This window comes from Lipotes vexillifer, unplaced genomic scaffold (assembly GCF_000442215.2).
Source record: "Lipotes vexillifer unplaced genomic scaffold, Lipotes_vexillifer_v1.1 scaffold1470, whole genome shotgun sequence".
Lineage (NCBI taxonomy): Eukaryota > Metazoa > Chordata > Mammalia > Artiodactyla > Lipotidae > Lipotes > Lipotes vexillifer.
The window spans coordinates 299,131-308,291 of NW_006771008.1; positions in this window are offsets into that span (position 1 = coordinate 299,131).

Here is a 9,161-nt window from a genome sequence, read left to right on the forward strand (position 1 = left end):
GTCTCTTGCAATAGTCTTTATTTTAAAGTCTAGTTTGAATGATATGAAAATTGCTACTCCAGATTTCTTTTGATTTTCTTTTGCATGGAATATCTTTTTCTATTCCCTCGTTTTCAGCCTGTATGTGTCCCTAGGTCTGAAGTAGGTCTCTTTTAGACAGCATATATAAGGGTCTTGTTTTTGTATCCATTCAGGCAGCCTATGTCTTTTGGTTGGAGCATTTAATCCATTTATAATTAAGGTAGTTATTGATATGTATGTTCCTATTACCTTTTTCTTAATTGTTTTGGGTTTGTTATTGCAGGTCTTTTCCTTCACTTGTGTTTCCTGCCTAGAGGAGTTCCTTTAGCATTTGTTTTCAAGCTGGTTTTGTGGTGCTGAATTCCATTAGCTTTTGCTCTCTGTAAAGTTTTTAATTTCTCGTCGATCTGAATGAGATCCCTGCTCTGTAGAGTAGTCTTGGTTGTAGCTTTTTCCCTTTCATCACTTTAAATATGTCCAGCAGAGTTTCTGCTGAAAGATCAGCTGTTAACCTTATGGGGATTCCCTTGTATGTTATTTGTTGTTTTCCCCTTTCTGCTTTTAGTATTTTTTCTTTGTATTTAATATTTGATAGTTTAATTAATATGTGTTTTGGCATGTTTCTCCTTGGATTTATCCTGTATGGGACCCTCTGTGCTTCCTGGACTTGATTGACTATTTCCTTTCCTGTATTAAGGAAGTTTTCAACTATAATCACTTCAAATATTTTCTCACTCCCTTTCTATTTCTCCTTTTCTTCAGGGACCCCTATTATTCAAACGTTGGTTTATTTAGTATTGTCCCAGAGGTTCTGAGACTCTTCTCAGTTCTTTTCATTCTGTTTTTCTTTTTCTGCTCTGCAGTAGTTATTTCCACTATTTTATCTTCCAGGTCCCTTATTCGTTCTTCTGCCTCAGTTATTCAGCTATTGATTCTTTCTAGAGAATTTTTAATTTCATTTATTGTGTTGTTCATCATTGTTTGTTTGCTCTTCAGTTCTTCTAGGTCCTTGTTAATCTTTTCTTCTATTTTCTCCACTCTATTTCCAAGATTTTAGATCACCTTTGCTATCATTACTCTGAATTCTTTTTCCAGTCCACTGCTTATTTCCTCTTCATTTCTTTGGTCTGGTGCGTTTTTATCTTTCTCTTTCATCTGCTGTGTGTTTCTGTGTCTTCTCATTTTGCTTAACTCACTGTGTTTGGTTTCTCCTTTTCACAGGTGCATGTTTGTAGTTCCTGTTGTTTTTGGTGTCTGCCCTCTGTGGGTAAGGTTGGTTCAGTGGTTTGTGTAGGCTTCTGGTGGAGGGGACTGGTGCCTGTGTTCTGATGGATGAGGCCGGATCTTGTCTTTCTGGTGGGAGGACCACATCTGGTGGTGTGTTTTGGGTGTCTGTGACCTTATTATGATTTTAGGTCACCTCTCTGCTAATGGGTGGGGTTGTGTTCCTGTCTTGCTATTTGTTTGGCATGGGGTGTCCAGCACTGTAGCTTGCTGGTCATTGAGTGGAGCTGGGTCTCAGCGTTGAGATAGAGATCTCTGGGAGAACTTTCGCCATTTGATGTTACATGGAGCTGGGAAGTCTCTGGTGGGCAAATGTCCTGAACTCAGTTCTCCTACCTGACAGGCACAGACCTGACACCCTGCCAGAGCACCATGAACCTGTCAGCCACATGACTCAGAAGAAAAGGGAGAAGAAAGGAAAGAAAAATAAAATAAAATAAAGTTATTAAAATTAAAAAAAAAATTAAAAATTAAAAAAAATTAAAAAGTAATAAAAAAAGAAAAGAAAGAAAGAAAGAAGAGAGCAACTAAGCCAAAAAACCAATGCACTAATGATAACAAGCGGTAGAAACTATACAAAAAAAAAAAAAAACACGGACAGACAGAACCCCAGGACTAATGGTAAAAGCAAGACTGTACAGACAATATCATACAAAGAAGCATACACTCACAAAAAGAGAAAATGGAAAAATATATATATGTATACTGTAGGAGTTGTTGCATATGTACATGTATTTCTGATGTATTTGTGGGGAGCAAGGTGATCTCCATGTCTCACTCCTCTGCTATCTTGAAGTTCTCTCCCGTTTTTTTTCTTCAGTTTGTTTATGTGGTGTATCACATTGATTTAGTTGCGTATATTGAAGAATCCTTGCAACCCTGGGGTAAAACACACTTGATCATGGTGTACATCCCTTTTGATGTGTTGTTGGATTCTGTTTGCTAGTATTTTGTTGAGGATTTTTGCATCTATATTCATCAGTGATACTGGTCTGTAATTTTCTTTTTTTGTGTTATCTTTGTCTGGTTTTGGTAGCAGAGTGATGGTGGCCTCGTAGAATGAGTTTGGGAGTGTTCCTCTGCAATTTTTTGGAAGAATTTGGGAAGGATGATTGTTAGCTCTTCTCTAAATGTTTGATAGAATTCATCTGTGAAGCCATCTGGTCCTGGATTTTTGTTTGTTGGAAGATTTTTAATCACAGTTTCAATTTCATTACTTGTGATTCATCTGTTCATATTTTCTATTTCTTCATGGCTCAGGCTTGTAAGATTATACCTTTCTAAGAATTTGTCCGTTTCATCCAGGTTGTCCATTTTATTGGCATAGAGTTGCTTGTAGTAGTCTCTTAGGATGCTTTGTATTTCTGTGGTGTCCGTTGTAACTTCTCCTTTTTGATTTCTAATATTATTGAGTTGTGTCCTCTCCCCCTTTTTCTTGATGGGTCTGGCTAATGGTTTATCAATTTTGTTTATCTTCTCAAAGAACCAGCTTTTAGTTTTCTTGATCTTTGCTATTGTTTTCTTTGTTTCTATTTCATTTATTTCTGCTCTGATCTTTATGATTTCTTTCCTTGTACTAACTTTGGGTTTTGTTTGTTCTTTTTCTCTAGTTCCTTTAGGTGTAAGGTTAGACTGTTTATTTGAGATTTTTCTTTTTTCTTGAGGTAGGATTATATTGCTATAAGCTTCCCTCTTAGAACTGCTTTTGCTGCATCCCATAGATTTTGATCGTCGTGTTTTCATTGTCATTTGTCTCTAGGTATTTTTTGATTTCCTCTTTGATTTCTTCAGTGATCTCTTGGTTATTTAGCATTGTATTGTTTAGCCTCCATGTGTTTGTGTTTTTTACATCTTTTTCCCCTGTAATTTATTTCTAATCTCATAGAGTTGTTCTCAGAAAAGATGCTTGATGTCATTTCAGTTTTCTTAAATTTACCAAGTCTTGATTTGTGATCCAAGATGTGATCTATCCTGGAGAATATTCTGTGTGCATTTGAGAAGAAAGTGTAATCTGCTGTTTTTGGATGGAATGTCCTATAAATATCAACTAAATCTATGTGGTTTATTGTGTCATTTAAAGCTTGTGTTTCCTTACTAATTTTCTGTGTGGATGATCTGTCCCTTGGTGTAAGTGAGGTGTTAAATTTCCCCCTATTATTGTGTTACCATCGATTTCCTCTTTTATAGCTGTTAACATTTGCATTATGTATTGACGTGGTCCTATGTTGAGTGTGTATATATTTATAATTGTTATATCTACTTCTTGGATTGATCCCTTGATCATTATGTAGTGTCCTTCCTTGTCTCTTCTAACATTCTTTATTTTAAAGTCTATTTTATCTGATATGAGTATTGCTACTCCAGCTTTCTTTTGATTTCCTTTTGCATGGAATATCTTTTTCCATCCCCTCACTTTCAGTCTGTATGTGTCCCTAGGTCTGAAGTGGATCTCTTGTAGACAGCATATATATGGGTCTTGTTTTTGTATCCATTCAGCAGGTCTGTGTCTTTTGAATGAAGCATTTAATCCATTTACATTTAAGGTAATTATTGGTATGTATGTTCCTATTACCATTTTCTTAATTGTTTTGGCATTGTTTTTGTAAGTCATTTTCTTCTCTTGTGTTTCCCACTTAGAGAAGTTCCTTTAGCATTTGTTGTAGAGCTGGTTTGGTGGTGCTGAATTCTGTTAGCTTTTGCTGTTTTGTCAGCTTTTGATTTCTCTGTTGAATCTGAAAGGAATCCTTGCTGGCTAGAGTAATGTTGGTTGTAGATTCTTCCCTTTCATCACTTTAAATATATTGTGACACTCCTTTCTGGCTTGTAGAGTTTCTGCAGAGAAATCAGCTGTTAACTTTATGGGAGTTCCCTCATATGTTATTTGCCATTTTTCCCTTGTTGCTTTTAATAATTTTTCTTTGTCTTTAATCTTTGTCAATTTGATTACTATGTGTCTCAGCATGTTTCTCCTTGGGTTTATCCTGCATAGGACTCTGCATTTCCTGGACTTGGGTGACTATTTTCTTTCCCATGTTAAGGAAGTTTTCAATTATAATCTCTTCAAATATTTTATTGGGTCCTTTATCTCTCTCTTCTTCTTCTGGGACTCCTATAATGCGAATGTTGGTGCATTTAATGTTGTCCCAGAAGTCTCTTAGGCTGTTTTCATTTCTTTTTTCTTATTCTGTTCCGCAGCAGTGAATTCCACCATTCTGTCTTCCAGATCACTTATCTGTTCTTCTGCCTCAGTTATTCTGCAATTGATTCCTTCTAGTGTATTTTTCATTTCAGGTATTGTATTTTTCATCCTGTTTGTTTGTTCTTTAATTCTTCTACATGTTTGTGCTTTAATTCTTGTAGATCTTTGTTAAACATTTCTTGCATCTTCTCACTCTTTTCCTCCATTCTTTATCCGAGGTCCTGGATCATCTTCACTATCATTATTCTGAATTCTTTTTCTGGAAGGTTGCCTATCTCCATTTCATTTAGTTGTTTTTCTGCATTTTATCTTGTTCTGTCATCTAATACATAGACCTCTGGCTTTTCATTTTGTCTATCTTTCTGTGAATGTGGTTTGCATTCCACAGGCTGCAGGATTGTACTTCTTGCTTCTGCTGTCTGCCCTCCTGTAGTTTTAATGAAAATTCAATTTAAATTGTGGTGGTTGAAGGAAACCAATTAAGCTGGCTCCCTTTACCAGTGACAGTAATTGAATCTTTATTTGTCTAATTGGGCCCAGCAATGTCTTAATTAACAAAGGGTTGATCTGAGTCTGAGATGACATCTTACCCTTTGGCTGTTGAATTCTGTCTTCTTCTTCCTCCAAAGAAAAATAATCAAACATGTTAGAATGATTAAATAGGAACTCTGCCTTTCAATCTAACCTTTAGGCTCCTGGAGTTAAGAGACATGGACATTTCCTCTTTTAAATTACATTCTAGACTGATTAATTGATTATTAAATGGGTGAACTGATCTTGAGTGGAAAAGGGATGAGAGATTAAGTAATACTATTTAGTAAATATTAAAAGGAATTGGTCCAGAAAGTAGTTAGTTACCATGCATTACTACTGTGAGTTAACTTAAATTATAAAGCCATCTCCCATTTTCCCAAGGAGAAGATCCAAAATGAAGTTTGTGGCTTTTTTACTAACTATACCATGTTAATATTTAATTATAAATACATAATTGTAAAATATTAACTTTTAATATTTAATTTATTAAATAAGTTATAAAATATTCAAATTCACTTAATTACCTTATTTATATAAAAATATGTTTTTCCACATTTCTTGAAAATATTTTATTCAAGCTTTTCATATGTATCTTACAAAGTAGTATCATCACCCTCAGAGTTGCTTGTTGAATCCTCTTTGTTGAGAGAACATAATTTTGCCAGACCACATTTTTTGAGATAGAACATGTGTTGGATCAGTATATGTTATTCTCACTGGAAAATTTACCCTGAGAGTATACAATCAGAAAACATTAATACATTATTTTATATTGTCCTATGTACATACGTTTATGATCTCCAAAACATAACCACATTTTCTGCTTTGCTTTTTAAGTAAATTTTAGAAGCCTTGTTTACAATCAAACACTTAAAATTGTGAAGTCATCCCAGTGAGAGTAATGAAGAAATATGTATTAAAGTTTCTTCTTGTTTTTTTCACCAATTTATTCAGTTACTCATTTAATACTAATATTGACATATGTGGTTTCAGACTGATGTGTCTTCTTTCCCAAACTGTATTTGATTAATCAAAATGTAGTAAATTGAGACAAGGTCTGCCATAACTAGACTTTGTAAGACCTTGGGTATAAGATAACTATATCCTCTTATTTGAGGATTAAAATTTTAGGAGGAAAAAGCTTTGGCTTATAATTGAGTATGCCCAGCAATAGTAATAAGGTTCAGTTCATAGAAATTTTATCATTGTTTTAAAGCAAATTCATACTATCATTACTTCTGAATTCTACATTCAATTTTATTTTGTATTTGTATCTGAAACTGATTATGATTAGTAAAAATTATAGCAGGCGACTTAGGAAATTCTCTAAAGGTGTTCATATATTATATAAAAAGTGATATACACACTACACACTCTCTTGTATTAGACCGAGTGTCCTGTGGAATATAGTTCTCCTTTTGTGTAAGGTCTTTTTGCTGAGAGAAGTAAATTATTAGCAATGATATGTAGAAGAAATTTAATTCAACCTTAACCTTAGGGCTTTTCCCTTTAAATGTAGTAATGTCTAAATTTGACCCTATGTTAAGAAATTATGTTTACCTGTATATTATCAACTTTTACTACTGGCAGGAAACAAACCCAAAATTTGTTTTCCACAAGACACATTTTTTATTGATGTGCATGTAACTTGAAACCTGTTCTTTGCTGGGCTCCACTGAGCTCATCCCAGCTGCATGAGTCTTCTCACACCTGTATCCATTCTAAAGGAGGAGCCACCATCTGAGACATGATGTTCTCGTGACAGAGGACAACTGCTTAGATAGGACAGAGCCAACCCAGGCAAAGCATTTAAAGCTTCTATTTGGACAGGTGTATTTCACACCTACTCACACTCCATTGACTAAAGCAAGTCTCATGGCTAAGCCAATGTCAATGGAACAAGAGGGTGTATTCCCTACCAATGGGGAAGCATGGCATGGGTGGGGAGGAGATAAATAATTGTGAGCAAATAATAAATCTACTCTAGCTTGTTAACTGATAGCTAAATCATTTTGCTGAGTGTCTTTTAATTTGTAAAATTTGCTTAAACATCATTAGAATTAAAGCTAATGTAATTGAGTGTGAAGGACATACACTGCTTTTGAGTACCTACAATGGCCATGAAATTGGATGAAGATCAATCACATGAAAATTGTATAAAAGTTGAGAGAAGACACTGAATATATTTTCTAATGTACTTATAGTTTCTCATGATGCCATTAATAATAATTTCCTTTATGTTTTTTAAATTCTCAGATAATTTTCATGTCTAAGGTCTATTTGGAAGTTTTTCTATCCTGTCAGTGCAGTATCCAAGTCTGGTTCTTTTTCAGCTCTCCTAGAGCTTCTAGGAGGTATTTAATTTCCTTTAGTATTTCTGCTAAAGTAGTTAGACTAAACTCTTTTCTATATATATCCTACGGAACGGATATGTAGCTTCAAGAAGTTAATGTATAAGAAGGTACATAGCATATGGAATGCATTCTAAAAGTCACATCCTTTTTTAGTCCTATGATTTCATTATGAAAATGTTGATATATTTGCTACTTTTAAGAAATACTTTATCGTTAACTTTTGCCATGATGTCCTCAAATTCTTAAGAACAGCTTATCCTGATTTTTCTCATTGTCACTGAAAGCCTGGGAGTGATAATGAACATAAGAAGAAAAACAATTTCCCCACCACTTTCTGATGATGTCTCTAAGCCAGTCATATGTCCTAGATTATCAGAGGCAATTCCAATTTAAAATATGCTGCTTCAGGGCTTCCCTGGTGATGCAGTGGTTGAGAGTCCGCCTGCCGATGCAGGGGACATGGGTTCGTGTCCGGAGCCTGTGCTCCACAACGGGAGAGGCCACAACAGTGAGAGGCCTGCATACCGCAAAAAAAAAAAAAAAAAAAAAAATGCTGCTTCATTTCCCCATAAGTATAATTTTATGTATGACATCTATTTTTCATGTTTTGGTTCACAAAAATATGCTACCTTTGGAGCTTCCGGGTTGGTGAGCATGGAGATTCAGGGAAAGGGGTGCCCTAGGAGATGGCATGAAAGCTCCATGCCCTTTCCCATTACCTCTACCTATGCCTCTCTTCCATCTGGCTGTTCCAGAGTTATATCCCTTTATAATAAACCAGTAATCTAGTTTTGGGTTCTGTTCCCAGGTTATGTGTCCCTTCTTAGACAAATTGACAGAAGAATTAGGAGAGGATACAGAAAGAACAGTTTATGATGATTAAAAATTTGCCACCAAGAAAGCCCCTGAAAATATAGGGCTCACACATATTATTGAACCATTTTTTCTCCGGGCATATATTCCTGGATTTTTCATGGCTATAAGACTCTATCTATCATAAGACTCATGAAATGCATGATAAATCCATTTGCTTATGAAGCATATGGGAAATATAAGATCCAACAGAAGACAGAAGAAACTCATGCACAGAGTCCAATTAAAGAATTTGCCAAAAGTTAACAAAGGGCTAGCACTTAACTGAGGAAGAGGAAGAGAAGCAAAAATCTACATAGAAGAAGAAAGTTAAGAGACTTCCTAATAGTCTTTCTTACCAGCGATGGTTTTAAAGTTACATTTGAGAACGCTGACTTTCAAGGAGACCAAGAGAGTGAAGAATTTAGGCTTTTGAATTCACCTGTTTCAAAAATTAGTGAAAAAAGCAAGAAGCAACTAAGATTCTTAGATTCTTCATGAAAAAGGGGAAGAGAAAGAACTGGAAGGAAAACCAAGTGATGCAGAAAATTTTGAGTTCAGTTGTTAAAAAAGATGGGGTTGAAGAGGTCAGGAAGTAGCACAGACTTCTCCACCTGGCGGAAGCAGTAGAGAGACACAAGGAGAACCAGCAGATGGTCCTCAAGCCCCAGTTATATGTGATCAAAGCAGGAGAAGAACTCAGAAGCTTCAGAGACTCTGCCACCAACCAGAAGCAGATGAATAAAACCCTTGAAGATCGTTTGAAACTTGAATCAGAAAATGGGACATTGAGTGTATCAGACACTACAATTGGCAGTAAACAATTGACATTCACATTAAAGAGGTCTGAATAGCAGAAGCAACAGGAGACTGAGAAGCTGCACTGACAGGGAAGGAAAACACTTCCTGGTTCAGCA